The 13,807-nt window shown below is 46.0% G+C and overlaps 1 protein-coding gene across 3 annotated transcripts in view; it reads left to right on the top strand.

Annotated features, from left to right (window-relative positions):
- COX10 (cytochrome c oxidase assembly factor heme A:farnesyltransferase COX10) overlaps positions 1-13,807 on the top strand; it is a 1,230,266-nt gene that overhangs the window by 910,270 nt on the left and 306,189 nt on the right. The gene's annotated exons all lie outside the window — the stretch shown is intronic.

Genomic DNA, 13,807 nt, shown 5'->3' with positions numbered 1-13,807 from the left:
ACAGAATCCTTTTTAGAAAACTTGAAAAATGATGCTCCTGAGATCTTGTTGGATGTTCTGGAGGTCTCCGAGTTCCTCCCAAAGGGTGCTGAACCTGTAGGAGATGTCTCCTGCCCCCCAAATCCTTCTGAGGTGTTACCCTCTTCCGTAGGCATTGCTGCCTTGCTGGCTACCTTTTCAGCTCTGATGGAGCTTCACTCCTATGTAGTCAATGATGATATTATTGTCACAGAAATTTATGAATTTGTATCCGAGTCTTTTTGTGAAAGTCCAGTGCCTGTGACCTCCACTCGTGATGATTCTCTGTCCGGTACTGGTTTTGGTCTTGTCGTGCCGGACTCTGAGGTTGGCAGTTCCCCGACATGTACTGAGGTTTCTCCTGTGCTGGTGTACCCCAGTGTGCTCTGTGACCCAGAAAGCCCAAGTGTGCCTCGGTTACCAGCGTACTCAGATGCTTCCCCGGTGGAGACATGCTCTGATATGGCCTGCCTGCTTGCATGCCCAGAAGTGGTCCCTGAAAGTCTTGATCTTGGTGGGTGTCCTAGTAATTCTGAAGCCGGAATTGTCATTGGTTCCATGGGGGTTCTTGGTAATTCTCCATGTGAGCCTGGTGATTGTTCTGCCCTCTTGGAATCTCTGTGGAGCTTCAAAAGGTTCTGGGAGATTCCGGGAGAAATTTTGCTTGGTACACTGGATAAGATCAACTGTGGCTTTTGTGTTGTAAGGGACACTTCGAACAGGTATTGTGGCAGGTTTGGTATTTTCGGACGCTCCGTGGAAGGTGGTGGGTATTGTCTGGAGGGTGTCGTTGGCTTCTTCTCTGGTGTTCACAGTCCTGATGGGTGTTATACTGAGACTGGTAGTACTGATGGGCATGTTTCGGTGGCTTCTGTTTCCGATGAGGTCGGTGTCGGGTGGACTGACTCTGGAATTGGACCTTGTCGGGCTGCCCCGACCTTCATGAGTCTTCAGTTTGAGTCTGTTGCTAATAGCAGTTTTGAGGGTCGTCTGGAATTCGACCCTGGAGGGGGGGGTACTGTAACGATCCGCTCAGCTGCCTGCGCAGGCAGGCAGCCTTTTGATCATTATTCAGGTCTGCATGCTGCAGGACTCTGGAAAGAAGACCTTCTGTCAGTTTTTGCAGCTTGTGCTTGCAGAGGAATTTGCATATGTTGTCATGCAAATTGCCTGGCCACATTCATTGGAGGCGTGTACTATAAGTACTATGTCTTTCCCACAATGCTTCGCTGGTCATTTCCCTTCCGTGGTCTGTTCCTGATGGACACTGCTGGAGTGTCAGCCATTGCTATCTAGTATAGTTAATTCCTGGGGGTTGCTTTAGGCTCCCCTTCTAGCCCAGTCAGTTTGTATTATCGGTATTGCCTGTTCTGTCTGTCTGTGGGGTGCTAACCAGAGCAGCGGTTGCTACTGGTAGGCCCTTCTGTTCTGTCTCCTGGGATCGCGCTAGCTACTTTTTGCTAGCGCTGGGGATCCTTCTGTTCTGTCTCCTGGGATCGCGCTAGCTACTTTTTGCTAGCGCTGGGGATCCTTCTGTTCTGTCTTGTCTGTCGCGATTGCGCTGTCACCAGCGGCGGTTGACAGCGAATCGTTCTGTCTTGTTTAGATCGCACTAGTTGCTAGCGTTAGCGGCTGTGGATCTTTCTGATCTGTGTTCCTGCTTGGATCACACTTGCTCTGGCGGAAGAGCGGTGAATCCGTTCTGCCTAGTTCCTGTTTTTCGTGTGTCTGTCTTGTCTGTTGCGACCGCTTGCTGAAGGCTCGGTGAGGTAACCGTTAAGCAAGCGTCGCGTCCTCTGTTTCATGTTTGTCTGTTTTTGGTTAGTTAGGCGTGCTTGTCTCTGTTGTGCTTATCACGTGGAGACCGCGCATAACCGCGTGCACTGTTGCGAATGAGTGCGGTGTTCGCGGTTAGCTAGCGTTTATTATTTTCCGTATCTCCTCATTGTATTATTTTGCTGTGCCTTTGCTAACCTCATATTCTGTTCTGTTCTGCCTTGTGTCCCGTCTGGCGATCGCACCTCTCGCGATCGCGTTCCTGTTTCGTATCTGCTGTTGTGTGTGCGCGGTCGCAGGGTGGCGACTAGATTGGCGCACACACATACAACCTGTCCCTTTGCTCAATCTCGTTCGCAATCGCCTCTCTTGCGATTGCGTGCTGCGCTTCGTACAATTCCTGTCTGGCACTTGTGGAGGTACAGAGGATTGATTCCTCTGCACTCCCCAGCGCCATCTGCCGACAGGAATTTCCCTCTACAGGTGCGTAGCACCTGTTGCTGGGTGCCTGCAAATATACGTTTGTGGAAGATTTCCGCCGTGTCAGCGCACGCGTTGTGCGCTGATCACGGAGAAAGTTCCACAATCATTACAAGCGGCCTGGTTGAGTAGGACAGGGACAGCCTTCCAAGGAAAGTATTCCAAGCTGCCTCTAGTAAACCTCACAGGTTTTCTTTAAAAGCCTCTCTCAACTGTGAAAGGCGGCAAAGGCCCAGTCTTTAAACGAGATATCCAGGTTCAGTAGGAAGGACACTTCTCCCCCAGTGTTTGTGGCATCTCAGTATAAATGTCCTTTGTTGACTGTTCCTGGACAAAAAAAAAACTTAATGATGGCCCCACCTTCTCTCAATATCCCCAGTGTCACCCCAAAAACCTCCATAACATCACTGAGTATGCTGTGCCCTCGCCCCATGATAGCAGCCGATAGTCACCCAAGTGTAAGGGGAAGGTAGAGAGTGATTGGCGCATGCATCTTGTCCCAGACCTGACTGTGGAAGGCCAGGCTGCTTCGGTAAGGAATAATGGCAAACACTCTTTCAGCTTGTCAGTCTCTGTAGTCAAAGTAGGTAGTTTCTGCTCCCAGCGCCAATCGCCGAAACTAGGTGTCACCATAGCAGTACTGCTATACTGCAAGGGGCGTGTAAGGGTAAGTCGGGGTTCTGGCGATTCGCAATCGCAAGACCTCAAATTACTTCTCCCTCCAAGTTGCTTTAGGCCGCCAGTGAAAAATGGCGCCGGTTAAATAATGGTGCCCCCTTCTTTTGTTTAAAACGATATTTATTGCTTTACAAGATGAAAATAGGGCAGACCTTGTGAACGTTATCTATCGTTTTAAAACCTGCTTTTTTTGTCCTGCCTGAATGATATTTATCAATTTAAACCCTGCTGTGCTGCCGTTTGGAAAATGTCTGCCCGCCGACTTTAACGTTTAATAGCAAAGCCCCTTTAAATGCCAGAAACACCAAATTTGAAGTAATGTTAAGAAGAACAGTGGGAACAAGAAGAATTTTTTTTCTTTTTTCAAAAAGACCTTACAGTTTTTGAGAAAATTGATTTTAAACTTCTCCTTCTGACCGTGGGAAAATTAAACGCCCGCCGACTTCAGCGGTTAATAGCAAAGCCCCTTTAAATGCCAGAAACACCAAATTTATAGGGAATGTTAAGAAGAACAGTGGGAACAAGAAGAAAAAAATGAATTGGCTCTGAACCGATTCATTCAATTCAATACAAAAAGAACTGGCTCATTGATGAGCCGGTTAGTATAGCTTATAATGCGTCCTGTGTGGACGCGTAGCTGCTGGCTCCCGGCTCTCCTCCCCACCTGGCTGCACCTGTCACCCCTCACCTTAGGTGCCAGGCTAGGTGAGGAGGTGGGGAGGACAGCGGGAGCCGGCAGCTATGCGTCCCAAAGGATGCATTCTCTGCTATGTGGGGGGCGGCAGAGATCTTCAATCAACTTAATTGAAGATCGCAAGATTGGAGGATACTGTATTCGTTGGATCATGTACCAAGGATAATGGCGAGGGAACATTTTTTTAAAGGTACAGGTAAGTATTTCTGGTTAATTAAGAAAATTAAAATACTTTGCTCGTGGTTGTTTTTATTTCATTTAACCCTTTGTGGAAATGGGTAAGGGGTACTTTGTACCCCTATACTCATTTCTCCTGGGAGGGGGGTGGGCATCTGGGGTCCCCTTCTTACATAATTAATAGCAAAGCCCCTTTAAATACCAGAAACACCAAATTCGTAGGGAATGTTAAGAAGAACAGTGGGAACAAGAAGAATTTTTTTTTTTTTTCAAAAAGACCTTATACTTTTTGAGAAAATCTATTTTAAAGGTTCGAAGAAAAAAACGATACATTTAAATGCTGCCGGTCAAAGAGTGTGGGAAATATTTCCCAGCAGTTAATAGCAAAGGCCCCTTACATCCTAGCAACACCAAATTTGCAGGATAGGTTAAAAAGATAGTGGGAAACAATATTTAAAAAAATAAATAAACATTTCTAATTTTGGGGAATGTTCTGTCTGAGTGTGGGAAATCTGAAAAAAAAAATGATGTGGGGTCCCCCTTCCCGAGCCTCTGTAACCCCTTGTCCCCCATCCAGGCTGGGATAGCCAGAATGCGGAGCCGCGGCCGACTGGGGCTTCACACCCTGAGCTATACCAGCCAGCATGGTCCATGGTATGGCCCTTCCCCTCTCCCCCCGAGCCCTTGTCCTATCCATGGACAAGAGGATCTTCCCCACCTCCGGTGCCCCAGGACTCCCGGGGGGGGGGGGGGGGAATAGGTTCATGGCGGCATCTGAGAGTCCCCTTTGAGAAGGGGACCCCAGATGCCCACCCCCCTCCCAGGAGAAATGAGTATAGGGGTACAAAGGGGTACCCCTTACCCATTTCCACAAAGGGTTAAATGAAATATAAACACAACCACGAGCAAAGTATTTTAATATTCTTAATTAACCAGAAATACTTGTACCTTTAAAAAAATGTTCCCTCGCCATTATCCTTGGTAGATGATCCAACAAATACAGTATCCTCCAATCTTGCGATCTTCAATTAAGTTGATTGAAGATCTCTGCCGCCCCCCACATAGCAGAGAATGCGTTTGGGACACATAGCTGCCGGCTCCCGCTGTCCTCCCCGCCTCCTCACCTGTCACCTCACCTAGCCTGGCACCTAGCAACACCCATGGGTGCTGCTAGGTTAGGGGTGACAGGTGCAGCCAGGTGGGAAGGAGAGCCGGGAGCCAGCAGCTACACGTCTACACAGGACGCATTCTCTGCTATACTAACCGGCTCATGAATGAGCCGGTTCTTTTTGTATTGAATCGAATGAATCGGTTCAGAGCCAATTCATTTTTTCCTCTTGTTTCCAGTGTTCTTCTTAACATTCCCTGCAAATTTGGTGTTTCTGGCATTTAAAGGAGCTTTGCTATTAACCGCTAAAGTCGGTGGGCGTTTAATTTTCCCACGGTCAGAAGGAGAATTTTAAAATCGATTTTCTCAAAAACTGTAAGGTCTTTTTGAAAAAAAAATGTTAATCTTGTTCCCAATTTTCTTCTTAAAGGGGAACTTCAGCCTAAACAAACATACTGTCATTAAGTTACATTAGTTATGTTAATTAGAATAGATAGGTAATATAATCTCTTACCCACCCTGTTTAAAAAAAAAAACAGGCAAATGTTTGATTCATGGGGGCTGCCATCTTTGTCATGGAGGCAGCCATCTTTTTGGTTGAAAGGAGGTGACAAGGAGCAGGAGACACAGTTCCAACTGTCCTGTGTCCTGATTACCCCTCCCAGTTGCACACACTAGGCTTCAAATGTCAAATTCAAAATGTAAAAAAAAAAAAAAATGTGCACCAAAACAGCAGAAAGAGAACAACATCAGAAATCCCATCATGCTTTGCACAGCATCAGGGGAAAAAAGCCCGGGCAGTTTTCTTCTGTGCAGCTAAAAATGAGGCTTGTATAAGAGAAACAAAGTTCTGATGCTGTAAAACTGTTAAAGCAACACCAAGGCTTTTCAGTGCTGCAGAGTCGCTTTTTAGTCTGGAGGTTCACTTTAACATAACCTGCAAACTTGGCATTTCTAGCTTTTAAGGGGGCTTTGCTATTAAATGTTAAAGTCGGCAGGCAGACATTTTCCAAACGGCAGCAAAGCAGGGCTTAAAATGATAAATAACGTTTTGACGGTCGGCGCCATTTTTCAACTTTATTATATTTATAATTATCGTTCAATAATGGTTTTCTATGAGGCGCCATTATTATAGCGGCCGCGCCTGGTGCCATTTTTAACTGGCTTGTGCTTTAACGTCACCGGGGATTAGAGCAGCAGCAGGGTGAGCCGCTATTATATGGCTGACCCTGCGCCCAGCTCATCAGCGCTGTACTAATATGTACGCTCTGTAGGGTTCGTAACCTCATAATTGCTCTACATCGTGCACCAGACTTGGTTCCTCCTACTTTTAGTGTCAACCTCCCTAGTTTGTTTTTGTTTTTTTTAAGGGCCCCGATGTGGATTTCCTTCCCTTTCCACTCGTCCCTCCAGCCTCTATTAAACTGTGTTGCAAACTTTGGATGCATTTTTCAATGATTTAATTGAAGAAATCATCAACCATCTATGATGCTGGACCACAGATTACTTAATGGAGTGACAGGAAGTAACTAAGTAGACAGGCGTCAGATTTCTAGCAACTAGCAACCTGGTACTTGCAGGTGGGAACAAGGAGGAGGAGCCTGAGGAGAATAAGAAGGAAGCATGGTGGGTAAGTGGACAGCACTGGAGACCTAGTTCCCCCAACACAGAACACTAACTGCATAAGGTGTGTAGGCCTTGTGCACTCTAAAAGTCTCAGTTGGTAGACTGATTGTCTTCACTGAAAGTATGACGAAGCTGTGGCAGAACATATTGCGACTCCCAATGAGCGGTGTGACTTGTTTGACACGCTCTCTAAAGCCCTATGGAAATTGTGTCATCCATCTCTAAATGCTCTAAATGCATAATATTAATTATGACAATGGAGGAAAGATGTGGATAATGTACTTCCTAAGTATCCTCATCCTTGAAGAACCCTTACGACTTAAGCAGCTATTTCGTCTTGGATCCTCACACACTTCACAGGAGAGAAATGATGAAATAAGTAACCCTCCGATTTTAGGGCTGACCTTATGCAGAAGCTGAATTTTAGCAATTTGTAACCATAATGAGGCATCTGTGCCCCTGACCTTCCCGGTGTTCATCATGGTATCCCGGTCAGAGCGCCCCAGAACTGGAATCTTGCCTTTAAGTCTAACAGCTGCAGAGGTGAGACACGCCATATGCCATCCAGGACTCCATCAGCCTGATGGCTCTCCGAGGACGCCAACAATTGTAGGACAAATGATGATAGCGAGATGAAAGCATAATTATTCATTATTGAAACTTTAGATGGCTCTCAGGCCGCTGCTAAAAACCAGGCGAGGAGGAGAGGAGAGATCTGCCAACCATCCGGAGCCGGGACCACAGCTTCAGCGGCCAGAATGGAAGCTCCAGCTCAGCCCAGGAAGCGTAATTCACAGGCGCAATGGGATAAATTTGTCAGAGAGGCACTTAAAACCTTCTATTAGTGCATTATACCTCTGAGAGATGCCAGCCAATAACGATTCATCTTAACCTTCACCAAAAAATGCCTTTTTTGAACTCAAAATGAGAGGTTGACTGCAAAAAAAGCTATTTAAGTAACTCTTAGCTGCAGAGTGTAATTTCTGTTGATGGTACATAAACCAGGGCCTATTGAGGTACTAGCCAATTCTGCCCTTTAACATGGCAACCTAGGCCAGGACCTGAAGAAAGAAGATTTTTTTTAACAAGTTTTTATTTAAAAAGTAGTCAAGTTCTAGATAGGGACTGTCTCTGGGCGGTATGGCAGGTAAACTCAATGGGTTTGATTCACAAAGCCGTGCAAACTGTTTAGCACGAGTGTGCTAAACAGTTAGCACGTGAAGTGCCGTTCACGGACTTTTGTATATTCCACCATGCATCTGTCCATCTGTCTAAAGTAAATACGATAATCTGTATTAAGACATCATAGGCAGCAGGAGGGGGTTATAGATCCTGTTTAATACAATTAGGTATTATAGATCCCTATTAATACAATTGGGGTATGTTCTAGTGTCAGGGCCACATAAATAAGTCTACTGCTATCATCTACCCCCGGTCCCAAAATAGTATGTCTCAGTCTCTTATGCAGAAGGATAGAGACTGGCTGTAGTGGCTGGATACTGGTTAAGGGCTCTGTCTTTGACATGAGATCCCAGGTTTTGAATCTTGGCTGGGGTCAGTACCTACTCAGTAAGAAGTCATTGGGCAAGACTTCCTAGCACTGCAGGGTGAGCCCTTGATTGTGCCCTTAGTGGCGCTTTGAGTCCAACAGGAGAAAAGTGCTATACAAATATTAGGATTATTACTAAAGACCCCAGAAGAATACGAGAAGGAAAGAGCTGGGCATTGCCCATCCAACCCATGTTTTCGACACACTGGTTGATTTTTTCAGGCATGATTTTTCCTGCAAACAAAGCAAATGTGGGTGGTATTTCCCAACTAGCTGTAGACAAGACAAGACAAATAACATTTATGTTGTGCTTTTCTCCTGGCGGACTCAAAGCGCCAGAGCTGCAGCCACTAGGGCACACTCTATAGCCAGTAGCAGTTTTAGGGGGTCTTGCCCAAGGTCTCCTTGCTGAGTAGGTGCTGGCTTACCAAACAGGAAGAGCCAAGATTCGCACAGAGCCATTAACCAGTACACTATCCAGCCACTAACAGCTGCAAAACCAAGGATATTTTAAAGGAATCATTAAGTCCCCTTAAATTCCAGGACATTAGAGTTATAGGGCTCGATTCACAAAGCGGTGCTAACCCAGTTAGAGACTTTAGGCATGATAACCATTGCACCACGCTGGTGAAAAGCCAGTTTAGGTGTGATAAGTTTAGGCGTGATAAGTTTAGGCATGATAAGTTTAGGCGTGATAAGTTTAGATAAGTTTAGATCGCTTGCAAAGTCCCGCACGCAAAGCAGCGCCATTAAACTCTATGCGAAGTGCACCAGACTTTGCTAGCGCAAAACTTTTGATCAGCTGTGCACTGCGGTGCTAACCCAGTTGGTGCTTAAACTTATCACACCTAAACTTATCACGCCTAAACTTATCATGCCTAAACTTATCACACCTAAACTTATCACACCTAAACTATTATCACACCTAAACTTATCACGCCTAAACTTATCACACCTAAACTTATCACGCCTAAACTTATCACGCCTAAACTTATCACGCCTAAACTTATCACGCCTAAACTTATCACACCTAAACTATTATCACACCTAAACTTATCACGCCTAAACTTATCACACCTAAACTTATCACGCCTAAACTTATCACGCCTAAACTTATCACGCCTAAACTTATCACGCCTAAACTTATCACGCCTAAACTTATCACACCTAAACTGAGTTTAGGCATGATAAAGGGCCTTTCACCAGCGTGCTAACTGTTAGCACCGCTTTGTGAATCAGGCCCATAGTCTTGTACCATTCTTCTGAAAATGTAAGGCAGTAGTAAAGTCAAGGCACTAAAATTTATGTAATTAAACATTCAATGAGCTACAGAGAGCATTAGACATGTAGTCCTAAAAAGTATAACAAAAAAGAACAGCGAAAACAAAGTGAACTTGAACCCTTTCCCATGATGTAGAACTAAACATTTCACAATAGACACCGGGGTCTGTACCCCAAACAATAAATGTAAAACCTCAGGGCAAGAAATCGGCAATGACACAAAGCTTAGCTGGAACTGCATGGAATACACAATTTTAGCAGTGGATAGCCTGCATTTAACATCAGTAAAGGAAGCTCTTTTCTTATGAAGTTCCATCGAAAAATCAGGGAAAACCATAACTTGAATGTTCTCAGTTTTGAGATCTGGCCAAATGCAGAACAGTATCCCAATCCCTAGAATTTAAAAGTCTAGCTAGAAAGGCACTTGAAAGATTTTCAGGGGCAGGTCGACGTGTCGGCACTCTATGTGCGCGCTCCACAACACAGATGCTCTTGAGCAGAGTTCCCCAACCCTGTCCTCAAGGCCCACCAACAGTACATGTTTTACAGAAAACCACAAACATTCACAGGTGAGGTAATTAGTGTCTCAGCAGAGCTGATTATCTACCTCTGTGGATTTCCACTAAACATGCACTGTTGGTGGGCCCTGAGGACAGGGTCGGGGAACACTGCTAAGAGAAGCAGGGTTGCTCGTAAACTACGCCAGTGCGAATCTACGCGTCGTAGTCCGCAACTACGCATCGTAGTTCATAGACGAAGTTTAAAAACTACGTGTACGTATTTCCGCGTAGTCGTAGTCCCACTATGCAAAGCTTCGCCCGCTACGCGTAGTTGACGCATGTATTGCGAAGTCAACCTGTGGTAACTGCGTCTATACGGATCATTGCACATGCGCAGAAATATTATTGCCCTTCTATACATATACAATTCCGCATTGGAAGGTGGAATGTACGCATATATTAGGTCACTTATGTGCATATTTAGTGGATTATTGCGGAAATTTTTCCGCATAAGTGTCCGCATCAACTACGCTTCGCACTATGCAAAGTTTTTATATTTTAACGCGTAGTTCGACGAAATGCAAAAGTAGCAAAGTTTCTGATTTCGTAGCCGTAGTTTGCGAAGCGTAATTGCGGAAAACTACGCGTAGTTCCAGCGTAGCGAAGTTGGCTGACTACGACCATCCCTAAAGAGAAGTGTTGCTCCACAAACTGATCCTTTAACCAATTTTCAATGTCCATTTCGGTAGTTTGGCCCTCCACACCCTCCGGAATACCAATAATATTAAGAGTGTTCCACCACTATTCTTTGTGTAAGATCATATAGACTATTTTGATATGGCAAACCTTTCTTAACAATAAGGGTGGAGACAGAAACTAAATCTCAGCCCACCAGGTCTGAAGCCTGAGAACGCCAGGTGGCAAAGGTGGCTCTTTCTCCACATCCATTAATCAAAGGAAGTGTGACCCTCAAAAATCACCACACCCACTATCACCTATCCTGACCACCACCTTTATTTATCATGTGTTTTCCACTACAGGGACTTCAGTCCAGAGTCAGACCACCTCTAGTCCTGCCAGGACCAGCCGCCCAGCTCTCTCATAACCCACACTCAGCACTTGGATTTTGAGGTGGGACTGAAAGCTCCTCCTAGCCATTACACTGGTTCCCATTGCATGTTGGTCAAGAGAACACATACAGGAATTTCTACTACAGGAATTTGACCCCGCTGAAGCACAGAATCCTACCCCAGGTAGCAGTAGCAGTAGTATAGAACACACCCATGTGGCAGTAGTATACAATACTCCCCCATGTGGCAACAGTGTAGAGTGCAGCCATGTGGCAGTAGTGTAGAATACCCCCACATGTAGCAACAGTATAGAGTGCACCCATGTGACAGTAGTGTAGAATACTCCCCCATGTGGCAATAGTATAGAGTGCACCCACGTGGCAGTAGTGTAGAATGATTCCCCATGTGGCAACAGTATAGAGTGCAGCCATGTGGCAGTAGTGTAGAATACTCCCCCATGTGGCAACAGTATAGAGTGCACCCATGTGGCAGTAGTGTAGAATACTCCCCCATGTGGCAATAGTATGGAGTGCATCCACGTGGCAGTAGTGTAGAATGCTCCCCCATGTGGTAACAGTATAGAGTGCAGCCATGTGGCAGTAGTGCAGAATACTCCCCCATGTGGCAACAGTATAGAGTGCACCCACGTGGCAGTAGTGTAGAATACTCCCCCATGTGGCAATAGTATGGAGTGCATCCACGTGGCAGTAGTGTAGAATGCTCCCCCATGTGGTAACAGTATAGAGTGCAGCCATGTGGCAGTAGTGTAGAATACTCCCCCATGTGGCAACAGTATAGAGTGCACCCACGTGGCAGTAGTGTAGAATACTCCCCCATGTGGCAACAGTATAGAGTGCACCCACGTGGCAGTAGTGTAGAATACTCCCCCATGTGGCAATAGTATAGAGTGCACCCACGTGGCAGTAGTGTAGAATGATTCCCCATGTGGCAACAGTATAGAGTGCAGCCATGTGGCAGTAGTGTAGAATACTCCCCCATGTGGCAACAGTATAGAGTGCACCCACGTGGCAGTAGTGTAGAATACTCCCCCATGTGGCAATAGTATGGAGTGCACCCACGTGGCAGTAGTGTAGAATACTCCCCCATGTGGCAATAGTATAGAGTGCACCCACATGGCAGTAGTGTAGAATGATTCCCCATGTGGCAACAGTATAGAGTGCACCCATGTGGCAGTAGTGTAGAATACTCCCCCATGTGGCAACAGTATAGAGTGCACCCACGTGGCAGTAGTGTAGAATGATTCCCCATGTGGCAACAGTATAGAGTGCAGCCATGTGGCAGTAGTGTAGAATACTCCCCCATGTGGCAACAGTATAGAGTGCACCCATGTGGCAGTAGTGTAGAATACTCCCCCATGTGGCAATAGTATGGAGTGCATCCACGTGGCAGTAGTGTATAATGCTCCCCCATGTGGTAACAGTATAGAGTGCAGCCATGTGGCAGTAGTGCAGAATACTCCCCCATGTGGCAACAGTATAGAGTGCACCCACGTGGCAGTAGTGTAGAATACTCCCCCATGTGGCAACAGTATAGAGTGCACCCACGTGGCAGTAGTGTAGAATACTCCCCCATGTGGCAATAGTATGGAGTGCATCCACGTGGCAGTAGTGTAGAATGCTCCCCCATGTGGTAACAGTATAGAGTGCAGCCATGTGGCAGTAGTGTAGAATACTCCCCCATGTGGCAACAGTATAGAGTGCACCCACGTGGCAGTAGTGTAGAATACTCCCCCATGTGGCAATAGTATAGAGTTCACCCACGTGGCAGCAGTGTAGAATACTCCCCCATGTGGCAATATTGTAGAATACTCCCCCATGTGGCAATAGTATAGAGTGCACCCATGTTTTTGTATAGAATACTCCCCCGTGTGGCAACAGTATACCCATATGGCAGTAGTGTAGAGTACACCCCCATGTGGCAAAAGTATAGAGTGCACCCATGTTGTGGTAGTATAGAATACTCCCCCAGGGGGCAGTTTTATGAAAAATACCAAAGTGGCAGTAGTATAGAATACTCCCCCACCAGTCCGTAGAATGAAATGCACCCATATGTCAGTAGTATTGAATACCATGTGCCTCCTTGTGGCAGTGAGCATGAAATGTGGAACACAACAATGTGTCAATAGTATGGAACTCAGCAGCATGGAATGCCCCATAATGCCCCCCCCTCCACCACCAATGTGATGTCATATGTCACAGAGTCATCCTGCAGTAGTTGGAAAGCCCGCCCATCTCAGAGCCACCTTACAGGTCTTACTTCACTAACCATAGTGGAGAATGATCCATAATGTTGTGGTCAGAGAGGTCTCCTCTGAAAACTCTCCTGATTCTGACTTCATCCATTAATCTTGCCTAATAACAACACAGAAAGTAAATTATTTACACAAAGGATATTATGGTGGATTGCTGCGGGATTACATTCTCATTTAGAACGTGTTAACGCTTGGCTTTTTAGCAGAATGGTAGCCGCTACTCCAAGCTACTTGTCACCGGCTTCCGACTCATTTGTCATCTTCTTGTCAACAGAGCTGGTCTGCTGTGTAGCTTAATTTGCTGCAAGATATACAGTTTACAGAAGGCAGAAGATGCCGGTGGAGGTGCTGGCTTCTAGAGATGGTGGATGAGGCCATCTGTGCAGGCCCAAGTCACGGAACTCCTCTCTCTGTGTGGCAGCGCACACCCCACCCAACGGAACGTAGGCTCCCAGCTTAAAGTGAAACGGAGATAGCAATATAGACTGAGCATGGGATGGTAATGCACACGTTAAAACTAAACGACAACCCTATTGCTTCAGGAGAACAGTATGCAAAGTACGACTGTTGCTTAGAGC

Source organism: Hyperolius riggenbachi, chromosome 12, assembly GCF_040937935.1.
Source record: "Hyperolius riggenbachi isolate aHypRig1 chromosome 12, aHypRig1.pri, whole genome shotgun sequence".
In the NCBI taxonomy this organism is placed as follows: Eukaryota; Metazoa; Chordata; class Amphibia; order Anura; family Hyperoliidae; genus Hyperolius; species Hyperolius riggenbachi.
The sequence above is the reverse complement of the archived record's forward strand: the minus strand, read 5'-3'. Positions and strand labels throughout refer to the sequence as shown.